General features: G+C 47.1%; 1 protein-coding gene across 2 annotated transcripts in view; it reads left to right on the top strand.

The window, feature by feature from the left end:
* LOC147098473 (paired box protein Pax-2-like) overlaps window positions 1-21,946 on the top strand; it is a 473,205-nt gene that overhangs the window by 58,174 nt on the left and 393,085 nt on the right. The gene's annotated exons all lie outside the window — the stretch shown is intronic.

Below are 21,946 nucleotides of genomic sequence, written 5' to 3'. Positions count from 1 at the left end.
TTGAATCTGTCCTCGTGTGTACAATCACTGACACTGTCCTATTGTGTACACTCACTGAGACTGTCCTAGTGTGCACAAACACGGTGAAGGTCTGAGTGTGTACAATCACTGAGACTGTCCTCGTGTACAATCTCTGAGACTGTCCTAGTTTGTACAAAGATTGAGACAATCCTAGTGTGTACATTCACTGAGACTGTCCTAGTGTGCACAAACACGGCAAAGCTCCTAGTGTGCACAAACACTGAGAATGTCTAAAGCGTGTACAAACATAGAGACTAACATAGTGTGTACAATCACTGAGACTGTCCTAGTGTGTACAAACATTGAGACTGTCCTAGTGTGTACAGACACTGAGACTGTCCTCGTGTATACAATCACTGAGAATGTCCTAGCCTGTACAATCACCGAGAATGTCCTAATGTGTACAATCAAGGAGACTGTCCTAGTGTGTACAAACACTGAGACTGTCCTAGTGTGTCCAAACATGGAGACTGTCCAAGTGTGTACCAACACTGAGTCTGTCCTAGTGTGCACAAGCACTGAGAATGTCCTAGTGTGTACAATCACTGAGACTGTCCTAGTGTGTAAAAACACAGAGACTATCCAAATGTGTACAATCACTGAGACTGTCCTAGTGTGTACAAACACTGAGACTGTCCTAGTGTGTACAGACATTGAGACTGTCCTACTGAGCACAAACACTGAGACTGTCCTAGTGTGTACAATCACCGAGACTGTCCTAGTGTGTACAAACTCTGAGACTGTCCTAGTGTGTACAAACACTGAGACTGTCCTAGTGTGTACAACATTGACACGCTCCTAGTGTGAAGAAACATTGAGACTGTCCTAGTGTGTACCACTACTGAGACTGTCCAAGTTTGTAAAACACAGAGGCCTAGAAATTCAGTTGGCGCCACGCCAGGGCTTTAGCGCCGGAAATTTAGCGCCGGCGCTAAGTCCCCCTGCGCGCGCCAAAAATTCAGTAGCGCCGCGCCCAAACGGCTGCCGGCGCTACAGGAGGGTGTCAGCGCCTCGAAATGGGCGCTGACTGCCGCATTGCGGCGCAATTCCGGCGCTGCGGCACCCGATGCGGCGCAGCAGGCTGGGGAAGTGCAGGCCTCCTCCTTCAGTTAAGGAGGAGCTGGCTGCACCCGCCCGCTGGCCGTTGAAATCTTGAAAAAAATGAGCCCGGCACCTCGGAAAAGTGCCGGGCTCGCAGGCCAGAGGCATCTGTTCCGCGGGGGGGGGGTGGAGGAGTCCGGGGAGGGAGGTGCGGGCAGGCGGCCGGCGGGAAAGCGGCCGGCCGCCGCGCGACCTTAATGCGCCGGCGCTAACTCGCGTAGGACTCTGCTGAAACATCGTTAGTTGCGGCTGCCACGGGCGAGGCGGCCGCAACTCAATTTCGGCGTTGGGGCCCGTCACCACGGCAACCGGGACGCTGCGCACACCGATGACATCATCGGTGCCGGCGCAGCGCAACCGGTCTAACGCCGATGGCAGGGCCCCACTGAATTTACAAACCGGCCATAACTCCGGCGCTAGGCCCTCTAGCGCCTCAAATGGGGTGCTAACCCTACTGAATTTTCAGCCCAGAGTCTGTCCTAGTGTTTACAATCACTGAGACTGTCCTCATGTGTACAATCTCTGAGACTGTCCTAGTTTGTAAAACATTTAGACTATCCTAGTGTGCACAATCACTGAGACTGTCCTAGTGTGCACAAACATGGCAAAGATCCTCGTGTGTACAAACACAGAGATTGTCCTAGTGTGTACAAATATTGAGACTATCCTAGTGTGTACAATCACTGAGACTGTCCTAGTTTGTACAAACATTTAGACAATCCTAGTGTGCACAATCACTGAGACTGTCTTAGTGTGCACAAACACGGCAAAGATCCTCGTGTGTACAAACACAGAGATTGTCCTAGTGTGTACAAACATTGAGACTATCCTAGTGTGTACAATCACTGAGACTGTCCTCATGTGTACAATCTCTGAGACTGTCCTAGTTTGTACAAACATTGAGACTATCCTAGTGTGTACAATCACTGAGACTGTCCTAGTGTTTACAAACACGGCGAAGGTTCTAGTGTGTACAAACACTGAGAATGTCCTAGTGTGTACAAACATTGAGACTACCCTAGTGTGTACAATCACTGAGACTGCCCTAGTGTGTACAAACATTGAGACTGTCCTAGTGTGTACAAACACTGAGACTGTCCTCGTGTGTACAATCACTGAGAATGTCCTCGTGTGCACAATCACCGAGAATGTCCTAATGTGTACAATCAAGGAGACTGTCCTAGTGTGTACAAACACTGAGACTGTTCTAGTGTGTCCAAGCACGGAGACTGTCCTGGTGTGTACATACACTGAGACCGTCCTTGTATGCACAATCACTGAGAATGGCATCGGGTGCACAATCACTGAGACGGCCCTCGTGTGTACAAACATTGAGACTGTCCTAGTTTGTACATACAATGAGACTGTCCAAGTGTGTACAAACACTGAGACTGTCCTAGTGTGTACAAACACTGAGACTGTCCTAGTGTGTACAAACATTGATTCTATCCTCGTATGTACAATCACTGCGACTGTTCTAGTGTGTACAATCACTGAGACTGTCCTCGTGTATACAAGTACTGACACTCCTAATGTGTACAATCACGGTGACTGTCCTAGTGTGTACAATAACTGAGATTGTCCTAGTGTGTACAATCACTGAGACTGACCTAGTGTGTACAAATACTGACACTGTCCTAGCGTGTGCAATCACGGACACTGTACTAGTGTGTACAATCATTGAGACCGTCCTAGTCTGTACAATCACTGAGACTGTCCTAGTTTGTACAAACAGAGAGACTATCCTAATGTGTAAATCATTGAGACTGTCCTAGTGTGTACAAACACTGAGACTGTCCTAGTGTGTACAAACACTGAGAATGTCCTAGTGTGTATAAAGATTGAGACTGTCATTGTGTGTACATGTACTGACACTGTCCTAGTGTGTACAATCACGGAGACTGTCCTTGTGTGTACAATCAGCGAGACAGTCCTAGTGTGTGCAGACAGTGAGACTGTCCTAGTGTGTACAATAACTGAGATTGTCCTAGTGTGTACAATCACTGAGACTGACCTAGTGTGTACAAGTACTGACACTGTCCTAGTGTGTGCAATCACGGACGCTGTCCTAGTGTTTACAATCATTGAGACCGTCCTAGTGTGTACAATCACTGAGACTGTCCTAGTTTGTACAAACAGAGAGACTATCCTAATGTGTAAATCATTGAGACTGTCCTAGTGTGTTTAAACTCTGAGACTGTCCAAGTGTGTGCAATCATTGAGTCTGTCCTAGTGTGTACAAACTTTGAGACTGTCCTAGTGTGTTCAAACACTGACATTGTCCTAGTGTGAACAATCACCGAGACTGTCCTAGTGTGTACAAACTCTGAGACTGTCCTAGTGTGTACAAACACTGAGACTGTCCTAGTGTGTACTGTTAAGTCTGTGTGTTATGGTAAGAATTACTACACAGACCACAAGAGTAAATTCAACAGGTCTTTACTGGTTGGAGGTCGGACTACACTGAATACAATATTGTTACACTGTGCTTATATACCGGTGTGGTCACCACCGGTATTACGTATACAGCAGCCAAAGAAAGTAGTACCTTTCTTAAGGTGGACCAGGCTTAAGTTCTCTTAAGGTGGAACAGGTTACATACACCACAATCCTCCCTTTTTAGCTTAACAGTCATATCCCCAAATAAACATAACATATATACATATATAACTTCAGGTATAACAGTTCAAAGGTTCAGTCTCTCAGGAGGCTTTCTGATTCGGCTTGGATAACACCTTTCAGTTGTCTCTGATTCTTGTTGTTGAGGTGCCTCCTCTAGTTGGTTGCCAATGTATTGGGTGTCATCATCATCAAATACATTCTCGGCCGAGGTAGATGCTTCAGGTTCATGAACGTCTTCCACAGCTGTCTCTGTCACAACCATGGGTTCGACCCTTGCTCTCGACTCTACCAGTTGATCCGCATGACGCCTTATCACATTATGACCAATATCTACGGTGTACATCAGAGGTCCTTGTCTGGCCCGGATTGTTCCGGACTGCCATTTGTCGTTTCCATAGCCCCTTGCCATCACTGGTTGTCCTACGTCGAAAGTTCGAGTGGTCTTGCTGTTAATATGCCGAAACTGTTTGTTTTCCACTTCCCTCCGCACATTTGGTTTTAACAAGTCCAACTTGGACCGCAACCTCCTGTTATAAAACATCATAGCAGGACTTTGGTTAGTCACGGCATGATCGGTGTTTCTATATGACATCAGGAACTTATCGACCTTGTGTTGCAGCGGAATCTGATCATCATTCAAGGCCTTAATAGCCTTTTTGAATGTCTGGACAAATCTTTCAGCCAACCCGTTTGTCGCCGGATGATATGGGGCAGAGGTATAATGTTTAACTCCATTCTTCTTTAAGAATTGTTGGAATTCTTCCGATACAAACTGCGGTCCGTTGTCCGAACAGATCTGTTCTGGCAATCCGTTCCTTGCGAATATTGTTCTTAACACCGCAATTGTCTTTTCTGAAGTAGTGGTATTCATCTTGATGACTTCTGGCCATTTGGAATGTGCGTCCACCGCGATTAGGAACATGGAGTCCATGAATGGACCAGCAAAGTCAATGTGTACACGTTGCCATGGGGCTGAAGGCCATTCCCATGGGTGTAGCGGTGCTATCGGAGGTGCATTTTGCACTTTTTGACACCCAGCGCAGCTTTTCGTTAACTCCTCAATCTGTTGATCAATACCCGGCCACCATACGTAAGCCCTAGCAAGACTTTTCATTTTAACTCCCCCCAGATGACCTTCATGTAGTTCTTTTAAAACTCTTTCCCTTAACTTGGGAGGAATAATCACTCTTGTCCCGTACATCAAAGTACCATGGCAGACGGACAGCTGGTCTCGCCTTGCCGAGAATGCCGGTAACAGAGGATCACCCCGTGTTGGCCATCCTTTCACTGTCACCTCGTAGACTCTGGACAGTGTCGGGTCGTTCCTGGTTTCTCTATCAATACTTGCGTTGGTGACAGGTAAACACTCGATAATGGTCGAATGAAATAACTCAACAGGGTCAACTTCTGTCGTGTCTTCATCTTCAGGTAGTGGCAGGCGCGACAGGCCATCAGCATTGCCATGCTGTTTCGTACCTTTGAATTCTATCTGATATTGATGTGCCCCTAAGAAAAGAGACCATCTCTGGAGACGCTGTGCTGTCATCACCGAAACACCCTTCTTAGGGTTAAAAATGGACACCAACGGTTGATGGTCCGTCAGAAGTGTGAATTTTTGGCCCTGTAGGTAATGATTAAACTTCTTCACTCCCCATACAAGGCTAAGGGCCTCCCTATCGATCTGCGCATAGTTGCGCTCAGCGGAGGTCAATGATCTGGATGCAAACGCGACTGGCCTTTCCGTGCCATTTGGCAATTTATGTGAGAGTACTGCCCCAATACCATATGGAGAAGCATCACAAGCCAACCGAATAGGCAGTGTCGGGTTGAAGTGAGCCAACACTTCCTCTGAGGTGATCAATTCTTTGCTTTTGCGAAATGCCTTCTTACAGTTTTCACCCCAGTCCCATGGTACCCCTTTCTGTAAAAGAGCGTTCAACGGATGCAGCACCGTGGATAGATTTGGCAGAAATTTATGGTAGTAGTTAATTAATCCTAGAAACGACCTCAACTGAGAGACATTCTCCGGAGCGGGAGCCTTTACAACTGCCGCTATCTTGTCAGGAGACTTATGAAGCCCCTCCCGGTCAATGACATGACCACAGTACGAGATCCGCTTCTGGAAGAACTCACATTTCTGCCGATTTACCCTAAGTCCATACTCTTTCAGTCTGTTGAGCACCAGTTCCAAGTTAGCGAGATGCTGTTCATCACCATCACCTGTGATCAGAATGTCGTCCAGGTAACATTGTGTGCCTGGAATTCCCTGTAATACCTGCTCCATGGCCCTCTGCCAAATTGCTGGAGCCGATGCCACACCAAAAACCAGCCTATTGTACCGGTACAACCCTCAATGCGTGTTGATCGTGAGGTATTGGCGTGACTCTTCTTCAACCTCCATCTGCAAGTACGCCTGCGCCAGGTCTATCTTGGTGAAGTGTTTCCCGCCAGACAGTGAAGCGAAAATATCCTCAATCCGTGGAAGCGGATACTGCACCGTGTGAAGCACCGGATTAACGGTGATCTTGAAATCTCCACAGATGCGAACCTTCCCTGGATCTCCTGGCTTATTGTTCGCAGGACGTTTCATAACGGGAACAATGGGCGTAGCCCACTCACTCCAGTCTACTTTCGACAGTACCCCTGAACGTTCTAGTGCTTCCAGCTCCGCTTCAACCGCAGGTCGTATTGCATAGGGTACCGGTCTGGCTTTAAAAAATTTTGGTTGTGCATGTTCATCAATCTTGATGTTTGCCGTAATTCCTCTCAGTGTTCCCAGTCCCGGCTGGAACACCTCTTTAACCTCATCCAATATTCTGGACAATCGTTTAGGTTTGACAGCTGTTTCCCCGGAATCTACCGTTAGTGCTTTCAAGGAGTGCCAGTCCATATTCATTTTCCTAATCCACTCCCGTCCTAGCAGTGGTGGACCTCCTTCAGGTAGCACATATAAGTCCATTACTTGGCTTCCTTCGCCCTTGTGGACCACTTCTACCTCTATTTTTCCGATGGGGTACATTCTTTGCCCCGTGTACGTTTTCAATATAATCTCCGTATCCTGTAAGGGAATATGTTGGAATAACCTTCTGTAATCTTTCTTATTCATGACCGTCAATGCCGATCCAGTGTCCAATTCCATTTTTACTTGGACTCCTGCTATCTTAAGAGTGACCCAAATTGTCTGGAGGTCTGTATCCTTACCAACGTTGTGTATTCTTAAGCTATCCAGTTCATTACTCCTAGCGTCTGAATCTGACTTCTGTTCAGTCAAACTGTTCTTTGTCACCTTGTGTACCTTTGCATATTTTCCTTGCGGTGACTTTTTATTGCTGGTCTTCTTTCCTGACCGGCATACTTTAGCTATGTGGCCAAACCTGCCACACGTTCTGCATTCTTGGTTTTTAAACCAACACTGGTTCTGATCGTGCGTTGTCTTTCCACAACGGTAACATTTGACAGAACTCAAACCCAATTTGTTTGTACCGAGTTCCGGTGGCCGTAGCTGCATTACTGCCGTGCCTCTCGCTGTGGCCTCGTGTGCTGCTGCCATAGTGACCGCCTTCTCGAGAGACAGCTCATTCTCCTCGAGCAGTCGCCTTTGTGTATCCTGTTTAAATAAACCACACACAAATCTATCTCGACGTGCCTCTGTCAGTCCCGTTCCAAACTGACAATATTTTGCTAGCTTACGTAATTCCATCAAATATTCAGCATTGCTTTCATTTTGCCGCTGTCTTCTATCGTAAAATTTAAATCGTTCCGCTAGCATCAGCGGCGTGGGGCTAAGATGATTTTTTAGGACAGTAACAATCTGTTCGAACGTCTTATCCGCCGGTTCATCTGGTGATAACAGGTGTTTCAATTGCCCGTATGTCTTCGCACCCATTAAGTTTAGTAATGTTAGTGCTTTATCTGTCTCAGGAATTTTATTTGCCTTACAATAGTTTTGTATGCGTTCTACATACATAGCCCAGTCTTCTATATCACTGTCGAAGGCATTAATGTTCCCATGTTTAGGCATCGTAGCAATTTATCGTATTTTTAATGTTAAATAAGATGGCAGCTTCCCGCTCTTGCCGTCGTCCTCCGCCCACAAAATGGCAGTTTTCCCGCGCTTGGCGGTCTTCACCCGTCCCCCGACGCTGTCTCCGCTTCACCGCGGCTCTCGCGCCTTCAGTTTCCCCAGACGCTGCGCCTTTAGCCCGAATGCGGCCCTTATCTCCGGTCGCGATCGATGTCCCGCGCTGCGCCTCTCGCTCGAAAGCGGCCCGGCCCTTATCTCTAGTCGCGATCGACCTCACCGCCCTTATTCCTCCGTCTTCCCAGCCCGGTCTGTACAGCCAACGCGGTTGACTTTCTGTCTCGTCGCTGCCCGGCTTACCCACCATGAGGTAGTAGAAGAAGCTGACAGTCGCTGATGGAGGCTTCGAGGTCAGGATGTCTTCTGCACTCCGGTTGCTCGATGCCTGCCGCTCGACGTGTCTTCCCGTAGGTGATGAGGGTGGAAACCTCTCTTCGACGTCCTGTCTGTGGACGAAGTCGCCGTGGAAATTACTGCAGCAGGGTAAGAATCGGACTCGTCGCCACTGTTAAGTCTGTGTGTTATAGTGAGAATTACTACACAGACCACAAGAGTAAATTCAACAGGTCTTTACTGGTTGGAGGTCAGACTATACTGAATACAATATTATTACACTGTGCTTATATACCGGTGTGGTCACCACTGGTATTACGTATACAGCAGCCAAAGAAAGTAGTACCTTTCTTAAGGTGGACCAGGCTTAAGTTCTCTTAAGGTGGAACAGGTTACATACACCACATGTACAATCACTGAGACTGTGCTATGTGTACAAACAGTGAGAATGTCCTAGTTTGTACAGAAAATGAGACTGTCCTCGTGTGTACAATCACTGAGACTGTCCTAATGTGTACAATCACTGAGAATCCCCTAGTGTGTACAATCACGGAGACTGTCCTAGTGTGTACAAACACTGCGACTGTCCTAGTGTGTACAATAACTGAGATGGTCCTCGTGTGTCCAATCACTCAGGCTGTCCTAGTGTGTACAAATACTAAGACTATCCTCGTGTGTACAATCACTGAGACTGTCCTATGTGTACAAACACTGAAACTGTCCTAGTTTTTACAAAAACTGAGACTGTCCTAGTGCGTAAATCCATTGAGACTGTTATAGTGTGTACAATCACTGACACTGTCCTCGTGTGTACAATGACTGACACTCTACTAGTGTGTGCAATCACTGAGACTGTCCTAGTGTGTACAAATACTGAGACTGTCCTAGTGTGAACAAACACGGAGCTTGACCTAGTGTGTACAATCATTGAGACTGTCCTAGTGTGTACAATCTCTGAGAGTGACTTAGTGTGTACAAACACTGAGACTGTCCTAGTGTGTACAATCACTGAGACTGTCCTAGTGTGTACAATCACTGAGATAGTCCTAGTGTGAACAAACACTGAGACTGTCCTAATGTGTACAATCACTGAGATACTCCTAGTGTGAACAAACACTGAGACTGTCCTAGTGTGTACAAACATGGAGACTGTCCTAGTGTGTACAATCACTGAGACTGTACTAGTGTGTACAATCATTGAGACTGTCCAAGTGTGTGCAATCATTGAGACTGTACTAGTGCGTACAAAGGCCGAGACTGTCCTAGTGTGTACACAAGTTGAGACTCTCCTGCTGTGTACAAACACTGAGACTGTCCTAGTGTGTACAATCACAGAGACTGTCCTATGTGTATGAACACTGAGACTATCATAGTTTGTACAAAAACTGAGACTACTGGTATGTACAAACACTGAGACTGTCCTAGATTGCACAATCACTGAGACTGTCCTTGTGTGTACAACCATTGAGACTGTCCTAGTGTGTACAATCACTGGCACTGTCCTAGTGTGTTCAATCACTGACACTGTCCTAGTTTGTACAATCACTGACACTGTCCTAGTGTGTACAATCACTGAGACTGTGCTATGTGTACAAGCAGTGAGAATGTCCTAGTTTGTACAGAAAATGAGAGTGTCCTATTGTGTGCAATGATTGAGACTGTCCTAGTGTGAATTAACACTGAGACTGTCCTAGTGTGTACCAATACTGAGACTGTCCTCGAGTGTAGATACACTTAGACTGTCCTATTGTCTACAATCACAGACACTGTCTTAGTGTGTAAAACACTGAGGGGGAGAAATTGGGTGGAGCCAGAAACGGGGCGCCAAGCTCGCCTGGGCGCCAGATTTTGCGCTGCGATCGGAGCAGCAGCGATCGCCGGAAATTCAGCTTGAGCGCCCCAAGAGGGACACGGGGCGAGGCTCGAGGTGCTCCGCGTCCCTCTTCGGGTGCTGAAACTGAATATCGCAGTGCAACGTGCCGCAGCGCCACACACTGCGGCACGGCGCGCTGCGGTACTGCAGGCCTTCCTCCCATTCTTAAGGGGGAGGGGACTGCACCAGCACGATGAGCGATCGCGAGTGCCTGCAAAAGAGCCCGGCACCGAGGAGAAGTGCCGGGCTCTCGGAAAACAGCCTGCAATGCCGCAGGGGGAGAACAGGAGGCCGGGGACAGAGGTGCTGGCAGGTGGCCGCCGAAAAAAACGGCCGCCCCGCACCTCCACCTTAATTTGCGCCACTGCCGCCACCATTAGGCCCCGTGAACCGGGCACGATTAGCGAGCGCCGCTACAGAGGCGGTCGCTGCCAAATATCGCGATCGGGGTGGTAGCAGGGCGCTGCGCACACCGATTACGTCATCAGTGGTGGCGCAGTGCAACAGGCTAACGCCTAATTAGTGCCCCAGCTAAATATCGCGGGAGGCATGGCCAGTGGCGCTAAAGCTACTGAGTGCCCTCCTTAGGCGCTAACTGGTGGCGCAGCCCACCGAATTTCTCCCCCTGAGACTGTCCTAGTGTATACAAACACTGACACTGTCCTATGTGTACAAACACTGAGACTGTCCTGGTGCGTACAAACACTGAGACTGTCCTAGATTGCACAATCACTGAGACTGTCCCAGTGTGTACAACCATTGAGACTGTCCAAGTGTGTACAACCATTGAGACTGTCCTAGTGTGTACAATCACTGACACTGTCCTCGTGTGTACAATCACTGACACTGTCCTAGTGTGTACAATGACTGACACTCTACTAGTGTGTGCAATCACTGAGACTGTCCTTGTGGTGTATGTAACCTGTTCCACCTTAAGAGAACTACCTTAAGAGATGTACTACTTTCTCTTGGCTGCTGTATACTGTAATACTGTAATACCGGTGGTGACCACACCGGTATATAAGTGTTGTGCAAGGATCTGCTGGGCAGTTCAGCCCTGACCTTCGAATAGTAAAGACCTGTTAAAAGTTATTCTTGTTGTCTGTGTCCAGTGATTGATCCTAAACCTAACTGGGACATACAGACTCAACAGTGGCGACGAGTCCGATCTTACCCTGCGGCAAATTTACATCCAAGGCAGCTTCGTCCTCAAAACAGGCGTCGAGAAGAGGCATCCGCCCTCATCATCCTGCTGAGCACCATCGCACGGGAGGCATCGAGAACCCGGGTTAAAAAGAAAAATAATTCTGACCACGAAGCCCTCCATCAGCGACAGGCAGTGTTCATCCCTTCTACCACGGTGGTGGGTAAGCCGATCAGCGACACGAGCAGAAAGTCGGCCGCGTTGACTGTGGAGTAGGGGAGGGAAAACGGAGGAATAAGGGCGGAGAGCTCGACCACGGCCGGTAGAAAGGGCCGGGCTGCAATCGAGGCCGAGAGGCGCAGCGACTGGGGCAGCTTAAGGCTTGAGAGCCACGGAGAACTCAAACGCAGCCGGTGTACAGGACCGGGCTGTGAGCGGTGCTGCGAGGCAAAACAGCATCGGGGAGTTGAGAAGCTTAAGGCATGAGAGCCGCGGAGAATTCAAACGCAGCCGGTGTAAAGGACTGGGCTGCAAGCGGGGCTGCAAGGCAAAGCAGCGTCGGGGAGTGAGAACCGCTGGGGAGGCGAGAACGGCAGCTGCAAGGCAATCGCCATTGCAGCCAGCGGGGGAAGAAGGCAAACACGGGAATCCGCCATTGTAGTCGGCGGGGGTAGAAGACGAGCGCGGGAAAGACCGCCAAGCGTGGGAAGCCGCCATTTTAGTAGGCGGGGGAAGAAGACAAGCGCGGGAAGCCGCCATTTAAAATAAAAAAAAATTAAAAACTTGCAAGGATGCCTAAACATGGGAGCATTAATACCTTTGATAGTGATGTCGAAGATTGGACCACGTATGCAGAACGCATGGAAGTTTATTGTAAAGCAAATAAGGTACCAGATGATGAGAAAGCATTAACCTTATTAAGCTCAATGGGGGCGAAGACATACGGGCTATTGAAGCACCTTCTATCACCAATTAAACCGGCGGATCAGACCTTCGCGAATATTGTTACTGTCCTGAAAAATCATTTAAACCCCACGCCGCTGATGATAGCGGAACGATTTAAATTTTACAGAAGAACGAGGTTGAAAGACGAAAGCAACGCTGAATTTTTAATTGAACTACGTAAGCTATCGAAGTACTGTCAGTTTGGGACAGGGCTAGCAGATGCGCTGAGAGATAAATTTGTGTGTGGACTGTTAAAAGAAGGAACACAAAAGCGACTGCTTGAAGAGAATGATCTTACGCTTGATAAAGCTGTCACTATTGCAGCATCGCAAGAAGCCGCAGCAAGAGGCACTGCGGAAATGCAGCTACGGTCACCGGAACGCTGTACCAATCAAATGGTCTTGAGTACAGTAAAATGTTATCGTTGTGGAAAGACAACACACGATCAGAACCAGTGCTGGTTCAAAAATCAGGAATGCAGAAAATGTGGCAGGCTTGGTCACATAGCTAAAGTATGCCGGTCAGGAAAGAAGACCAGCAACAAAAAGTCACCGCAGGAAAAGTACAAAAAGGTACACAAGGTGACAGAGAACAGTTCGAACGAACAGAAGTCAGATTCAGACGCCAGCAGTAATGAACTGGGTAGTCTAAGAGTACACAATGTTGGTAAGGAAGCAGACCTCCAAACAATTTGGGTCACACTTCAGATAGCAGGAGTCCAAGTGAAGATGGAATTGGACACTGGATCAGCATTGACGGTCATGAATAAGAAAGATTACAAAAGGTTATTCCCACATATTCCCCTACGGGATACGGAGATTGTATTGAAAACATACACGGGGCAAAGAGTATACCCCATCGGGAAGATAGAGGTAAAGGTGGTCCACAAGGGCAAAGAAAGTCGAGGAATGGACTTATATGTGCTACCTGAGGGAGGTCCACCACTACTGGGACGGGAGTGGATTAGGAAAATAAATATGGACTGGCATTCCTTAAAAGCACTAACGGTAGATTCCGGTACAAAAGATGTCAAACCTAAACGATTGTCCAGAATATTGGACGATGCTAAAGAGGTGTTCCAACAAGGACTGGGAACACTGAGAGGAATTACGGCAAACATCAAGATTGAAGAACATGCAAACCCGAAATTTTTCAAAGCCAGACCGGTACCTTATGCAATACGACCTGCTGTGGAAGCTGAGCTGGAAGGGCTAGAACGTTCAGGAGTACTGTCTAAGGTAGACTGGAGTGAGTGGGCCACGCCCATTGTCCCAGTCATGAAGCGTTCATCGAGCAACAAGCCGGGGGAACCGGGGAAGGTTCGCATCTGTGGTGATTTCAAGATCACTGTTAATCCGGTGCTTCACACGGTGCAGTATCCGCTTCCACGGATTGAGGATATCTTCGCGTCATTGTCTGGCGGGAAACACTTCACCAAGATAGACCTGGCGCAGGCGTACTTACAGATGGAAGTTGAGGAAGAGTCATGCCAGTATCTCACGATCAACACGCATAGAGGCTTGTACCGGTATAATAGACTGGTTTTTGGAGTGGCATCGGCTCCAGCAATTTGGCAGAGGGCCATGGAGCAGGTATTACAGGGAATTCCAGGTACACAATGTTACCTGGATGATATTCTGATTACAGGAGATGATGACGAGGAACACCTTGCAAACTTGGAACTGGTGTTCACCAGATTGAAAGAATATGGTCTTCGAGTTAATCGCCAGAAATGTGAATTCTTTCAGAAGCAGACCTCGTACTGTGGTCATGTCATTGACCAGGAGGGGCTTCATAAGTCTCCTGACAAGATCGAAGCTGTTGTGAAGGCTCCCGCTCCGGATAATGTATCCCAATTGAGGTCGTTTCTAGGGTTAATTAACTGTTACCATAAGTTTCTGCCGAATTTATCCACGGTGCTGCACCCGCTGAACGCTCTTTTGCAGAAGGGAGTACCATGGAAGAGGAGCGAGGACTGTAAGAGGGCCTTTCGCGAAAGCAAGGCATTGATCACCTCAGAGGAAGTGTTGGCTCACTTCAACCCAACGCTGCCTATTCGTTTGGCTTGTGATGCTTCTCCATATGGTATTGGGGCAGTACTCTCACACAAGTTGCCAAATGGCCAGGAGAGGCCAGTTGCGTTCGCATCCAGATCATTGACCTCCGCTGAGCGCAATTATGCTCAGATAGATAGGGAGGCTCTCAGCCTTGTGTGGGGAGTAAAGAAGTTTAATCATTACCTGCAGGGCCAAAAGTTTACGCTTCTGACAGACCACCAGCCGTTGGTATCCATTTTTAACCCTAAGAAGGGTGTTTCGGTGATGACAGCACAGAGACTCCAGAGATGGTCCCTTTTCCTAGGGCACATCAATATCAGATAGAATTCAAAGGTACAAAGCAGCATGGTAATGCTGATGGGCTGTCGTGCCTGCCACTACCTACAGAGGAGGAGGCACCGACGGTTGACCCTGTTGAGTTATTTCACTCGACCATCATCGAATGTTTACCAGTCACCAATGCAAGTATTGAAAGAGAAACCAGGAGCGACCCGACACTGTCCAGGGTCTACAAAGTGACAGTGAAAGGATGGCCAGCACATGGTGATCCACTGTTACCGGCATTCTCAGCAAGACGAGAACAGCTGTCCGTCTGTCAAGGAACATTGATGTATGGAACAAGGGTGATTATTCCTCCTAAGTTAAGAGAGAGAGTTCTAAAGGAACTGCATGAAGGTCATCTGGGGGGAGTCAAGATGAAAAGCCTTGCTAGGGCTTATGTGTGGTGGCCGGGTATCGACCAACAGATAGAGGATCTGACGAAAAGCTGCTCAGGGTGCCAAAAAGTGCAAAATGCACCACCGATTGCACCGCTGCATCCATGGGAATGGCCTTCAACCCCATGGCAACGTGTACATATTGACTTTGCTGGTCCTTTCATGGACTCCATGTTTTTAATTGCGGTGGACGCACATTCTAAATGGCCAGAAGTGATTAAGATGACTACCACTACCTCGGAAAAGACGATCGCGGTGTTAAGAACGATATTTGCGAGAAATGGATTGCCAGAACAAATATGTTCAGACAACGGACCGCAGTTCGTGTCAGAAGAATTCCAGGGATTCATAAAGAAGAATGGGGTGAAACATTATGGCCTAGAAATTCCCTTGGGTTTGTGCCCATTTAGGGGCGTAAGAGTGGGTTGCGCCGGAAGTTGCGTCGCCGCTGAAATTAGGTGGGCCTTTAAATCGGCGTAAGCCGGTAGCGCTGCGCTGGCACCGATGACGTCATCGGTGTGTGCAGCGCCCCGGTACCGCCCGAAACCACGCCGATCCCCATCTTCAGTAGCGGCCGCCTCTTCCCTGGCGGCCGCTAACAATGTTTTGAAAACCTGGCCGTGCTGCAGCCTTACAGGCGCTATTTGAAGCGGAGGTGCAGCCGGCCGCTTTTTCGGCGGCCGCCTGCCCGCACCTCCTTCCCCGGCCTCCTCCACCCCCCCCCCCCGCGGCATTGCCGGCTGGTTTCCGTGGAGCCCGGCACTTCGCCGTTGTGCCGGGCTCTTTTGCCGGCACTTTCAATGGGGCTCCGGCCGTTGCAGGCACCTCCCCCTTAAGAGAAGGGGAGGCCTGCAGTACAGCAGCCTGCCGCTCCGCATCGGGTGGCGCAGCGGGACCGGCAGTGCTGAAATTCACTTTCAGTGCCCCAAGCGGGGCGGGCACACCCTGTACCAGCGCCCGCTTCCGCTTTGGGGCGCTGAAAGTGAATTTGGGGCGGGCACAACTGGCTCGGCGGCTGGCGCTAAATTTCCGGCGCAAACGTGCTGGCGGGGCGTCACCGAATTTATAGGCCTATACCTCTGCCCCATATCATCCGGCTACAAACGGGTTGGCCGAGAGATTTGTACAAACGTTTAAAAAAGCAATAAAGGCCATGAGCGAAGATCAGATTCCACTACAACACAAGGTGGACAAATTCCTACTGGCATATCGAAACGCCACTCATGCAGTGACAAACCAAAGTCCTGCCATGATGTTCTACAACAGGAGGTTGCGGTCCAGGTTGGACTTGTTAAAACCAAATGTGCGGAGGGAAGTTGAAAACAAACAGTTCCAGCATATAAATAACAAGACCACTCGGAGTTTCGAAATAGGACAACCAGTGTTAGCCCGGGACTATAAAAATGAGAAATGGCAATCTGGAACAATTCAGGCCAGACAAGGACCCCTGATGTACACGGTAGATATTGGTGAAAATGTAATACGACGTCATGCTGACCAACTGGCAGAATCGAGAACAAGGGTCGAACCCATGGTTACGGCAGAGACAACCGTGAAAGAAGTTAGTGAACCTGAAGCATCTACCTCAGAAGTGAATGTACCTGATGATGATGTCCAATCCATAAGAGACCAACTAGATGAGTCACCCCAGCAACGAGAATCAGAGACCCCTGAAAGGCGTTATCCAACTAGAATCAGGTGGTCTCCTCAGAGACTGAATCTTTGAACTGTTTTGCATGAAGTTGTATATATATATATGTTATTATGTTATGTTAAATGGGGATATAACTGTTAAGCTATAAAGGGAGGATTGTGGTGTATGTAACCTGTTCCACCTTAAGAGAACTACCTTAAGAGATGTACTACTTTCTCTTGGCAGCTGTATGCTGTAATACTGTAATACCGGTGGTGACCACACCGGTATATAAGTGTTGTGCAAGGATTTGCTGGGCAGTTCAGCCCTGACCTTCGAATAGTAAAGACCTGTTAAAAGTTATTCTTGTTGTCTGTGTCCAGTGATTGATCCTAAACCTAACTGAGACATACAGACTCAACAGTCCTAGTGTGTACAATCACTGAGTCTGTCCTCATGTGAACAAACACGGAGCTTGACCTCGTGTGTACAATCACTGAGACTGTCCTATGGTGTACAAACACTGAGACTGTCCTAGTGTGTACAATCTCTGAGACTGATGTAGTGTTTACAGACACTGAGACTGTCCTAGTGTGTACAATCACTGAGACTGTCCTAGTGTGTACAATCACTGAGATAGTCCTAGTGTGAACAAACACTGAGACTGTCCTAATGTGTACAATCACTGAGATAGTCCTAGTGTGAACAAACACTGAGACTGTCCTAGTGTGTACAAACATGGAGGCTGTCCTAGTGTGTACAATCACTGAGACTGTACTAGTGTGTGCAATCATTGAGACTGTCCAAGTGTGTGCAATCTTTGAGACTGTACTAGTGCGTACAAAGGCCGAGACTGTCCTAGTGTGTACACAAGTTGAGACTGTCCTCATGTGTACAATCACTGAGACTGTCCTAGTGTGTGCAATCATTGAGACTCTCCTTGTGTGTAAAAACTCTGCGAATGTCCTAGTGTGTACAATCACTGAGACCACCCAGTGTGTACAAACATTGACAGTGTCCAATGTTTACAATCACTGAGACTGTCCTGGTGTGTACAAACACTGAGACTGTCATAGTTTGTACAAAAACTGAGATTACTGGTGTGTACAAACACTGAGACTGTCCTAGATTGCACAATCACTGAGACTGTCCTAGTGTGTACAACCATTGAAACTGTCCTAGTGTGTACAATCACTGGCACTGTCCTAGTGTGTACAATCACTGACACTGTCCTAGTGTGTACAATCACTGAGGCTACTTATGTTTGTACAATCACTGAGACTGTCCTGGTCTGTACAAACACTGAGACTGTCCTACTGTGTACAATCACTGAGACAGTCCTAGTGTGAACAAACACTGAGACTGTCATAGTTTGTCCAAACATGGAAATTGCCCTAGAGTGTACAATCACTGAGACTGTACTAATGTGTACAATCATTGAGACTGTCCAAGTGTGTGCAATCATTGAGACTGTCCTAGTGTGTACACATGCTGAGACTGTCCTCGTGTATACATCACTGAGACAGTCCTAGTATGTATAATCATTGAGACTGTCCTAATGTGTACAAACACTGTGAATGTCCGAGTGTGAACAAACACTGAGACTGTCTTAGTGCATACAAACAATGAGAGTGTCCTAGTGTGTACAATCACTGAGACTGTCCTAGTGTGTACAAACACTGACACTGTCCTAGTTTGTATAAGAACTGAGACTGTCCTAGTGTGTACAAACATTGAGACTGTCCTAGTGTGTATTATCACTGAGACTGTACTGGTGTGTACAAATACTGAACTGTCCTAGATTGCACGATCACTGAGACTGTCCTAGTGTGTACAACCATTGAGACTGTCCTAGTGTGTTCAATCACTGACACTGTCCTAGTGTGTACAATCATTTAGACTGTCCTAGTGTGTACAATCAGAGACTGTCCTTGTGTAAAAACACTGAGACTGTCCTAGTTTGTAGAAAAACTGAGACTGTCCTAGTGTGTACAAACATTGAGACTGTCCTAGTGTGTACAATCACTGAGACTGTACTGGTGTGTACAAACACTGAACTGTCCTGCATTGCACAATCACTGAGACTGTCCTAGTGTGTACAACCATTGAGACTGTCCTAGTGTGTACAATCACTGACACTGTCCTAGTATGTACAATCACTGACACTGTCCTAGTGTGTACAATCACTGGGACTGCCCTAGTGTGTACAAACACTGAGACTGTCCTAGTGTGTACAATCAATTAGATTGTCCTAGTGTGTACAAACACTGAGACTGTACTAGGGTATACAAACATTGAGACTGTCCTAGTGTGTACAATCACCAAGACTGTCCTAGTATGTACAATCACTGAGACTGTCCTAGTGCGTATAATCAGAGACTGTCCTTGTGTGTACAAACATTTAGACTGTCCTAGTGTGTACAAACATTGAGACTGTTCTAGTGTATACAAATATTGAGACTGTCCTCATGTGTACAATCACTGAGAATCTCATAGTGTGTTCAATCATTGATACTGTCATAGTGTGTGCAATCACTGAGACTGTCCTAGTGTGTACAAACAATGAGACTGTCCTAGAGTGTACAATCACTGAGACTGTCCTAGTGTGTACGAACATTGAGAATGTCCTAGTGTGTACAAACATTGAGACTGTCCTCTTGTGTAAAATCTCTGAGACTCTCATTGTGTGTACAAACACTGAAACTGTCATATGTGTACAAACACTGAGACTGTCCTAGTTTGTTCAAGAACTGAGACTGACCTGGTTTGTTCAAGAACTGAGACTGTCCTAGTGTGTACAAACATTGAGAATGTCCTAGTGTGTACAATCACTGAGACTGTCCTGGTGTGTACAAAAACTTAGACTGTCCTAGTGTGTACAATCACGGAGACTGTCCTATGTGTACAAACACTGAGACTGTCCTAGTTTGTACAAAAACTGAGACTGACCTGGTTTGTTCAAGAACTGAGACTGTCCTAGTGTGTACAAACATTGAGACTGTCCTAGTGTGTACAATCACGGAGACTGTCCTATGTGTACAAACACTGAGACTGTCCTAGTGTATACAATCACTGAGTGTGTCCTAGTGTGTAGAAACACTGACACTGTCCTAGTGTGTACAATCACTGAGAATGTCCTAGTGTATACAAACATTGAGACTGTCCTAGTGTGTACAATCACCGAGACTGTCCTAGTGTGTACAATCACTGAGACTGTCCGAGTGTGTACAATCACAGACTGTCCTTGTGTGTACAAACACTGACACTCTCCTAGTGTGTACAATCACTGACACTGTCCTAGTGTGTGCAATCACTGAGACTGCCCTAGTGTGTACAAACACTGAGACGGTCCTGGTGTGTACAATCACTTAGACTGTCCTAGTGTGTACAATCAGTGAGACTGTCCTGGTGTGTACAAACACTGAGACTGTCCTAGTGTGTACAATCACGGAGACTGTCCTATGTGTAGAAACACTGACACTGTCCTAGTGTGTACAATCACTGAGACTGTCCTAGTGTGTACAAACACTAACACTGTCCTAGTGTGTACAAACATTGTGACTGTCCTAGAGTGTACAAACATTGAGACTTTCCTAGCGTGTATAAACACTGAGACTGTCCTAGTGTGTACAATCACTGAGACTGTCCTAGTGTGTACAATCACTGAGACTGCCCTCGTGTGTACAAACACTGAGAATGTCCTAGTGTGTACAAACATTGAGACTGTCCTAGTGTGTACAATAACTGAGATTGTCCTCATGTGTACAATCACTGAGACTGTGCTAGTGTGTACAAACACTGACACTGTCCCAGCGTGTACAATCATTGAGTGTGTCCTAGTGTGTAGAAACACTGACACTTTCTTAGTGTGTACAATCACTGAGACTGTCCTAGTGTGTACAAACACTGGAAATGTGCTAGTGTGTACAATCACTGAGACTGTCCTAGTATGTACAAACATTGTGACTGTCCTAGAGTGTACAAACATTGAGACTGTCCTAGTGTGTACAAACACTGAGACTGTCCTAGTGTGTACAATCACTGAGACTGTCCTAGTCTGTACAATCACTGAGAATGTCCTCGTGTGTACAAACACTGAGAATGTCCTAGTGTGTACAAGCACTGAGACTGTCCTCGTGTGTACAATCACTTAGACTGTCCTATGTGTACAAACAGTGAGAATGTCCTACTTTGTACAAAAACTGAGACTGTCCTAGTGTGTAGCATCACTGAGAATCCCCTAGTGTGTACAATCACAGACTGTCCTATTGTGTACAAACACTGAGACTGTCCTAGTGTGTACAATAACTGAAACGTTCCTCGTGTGTCCAATCACTGAGACTGTCCTAGTGTGTACAAATACTAAGACTATCCTCATGTGTACAATCACTGAGACTGTCCTAGAGTGTACAATCAGAGACTGTCCTTGTGTGTACAAAAATTGAGTCTGTCCTAGTGTGTACAAACATTGCGAATGTCCTAGTGTGTACAAACATTGAGACTGTCCTAGTGTGTACAAACATTGAGACTTTCCTAGTGTGTACAATCACTGAGACTGTCCTGGTGTGTACAAACACTGAGACTGCCCTAGTGTGTACATTCACGGAGACTGTCCTATGTGTACAAACACTGAGACTGTCCTAGTTTGTAGAAAAACTGAGACTCCTAGTGTGTAAAAACATTGAGACTGTCCTAGTGTGTACAATCACTGACGCTGTCCTAGTGTGTACAATCACTGAGACTGCCCTAGTGTGCACAATCACTTAGACTGTCCCAGCGTGTACAAACACTGAGACTGTCCTAGTGTATACAATCACTGAGTGTGTCCTAGTGTGTAGAAACACTGACACTGTCCTAGTGTGTACAATCACTGAGACTTTCCTTGTGTGTACAAATACTGACATTGTCCTAGTGTGTACAATCACTGACACTGTCCGAGTGTGTGCAATCACTGAGACTGCCCTAGTGTGTACAAACACTGAGATGGTCCTAGTGTGTACAATCACTTAGACTGTCCTAGTGTGTACAATCACTGAGACTGTCCTGGTGTGTACAAACACTGAGACTGTCCTAGTGTGTACAATCACGGAGACTGTCCTATGTGTAGAAACACTGACACTGTCCTAGTGTGTACAATCACTGAGACTGTCCTAATGTGTACAAACACTGACACTGTCCGAGTGTGTACAAACACTGAGACTGTCCTAGTATGTACAAACATTGTAACTGTCCTAGAGTGTACAAACATTGAGACTGTCCTAGTGTGTGCAAACACTGAGACTGTCCTGGTGTGTACAATCACTGAGACTGTCCTAGTTTGTACAATCACTGAGACTGTCCTCGTGTGTACAAACACTGAGAATGTCCTAGTGTGTACAATCACTGAGACTGTCCTAGTGTGTACAATCACTGAGACTGTC

Source organism: Somniosus microcephalus, chromosome 29, assembly GCF_052327205.1.
Source record: "Somniosus microcephalus isolate GS21.2 chromosome 29, FLI_Smic_1.0, whole genome shotgun sequence".
NCBI lineage: Eukaryota > Metazoa > Chordata > Chondrichthyes > Squaliformes > Somniosidae > Somniosus > Somniosus microcephalus.
The sequence above is the reverse complement of the archived record's forward strand: the minus strand, read 5'-3'. Positions and strand labels throughout refer to the sequence as shown.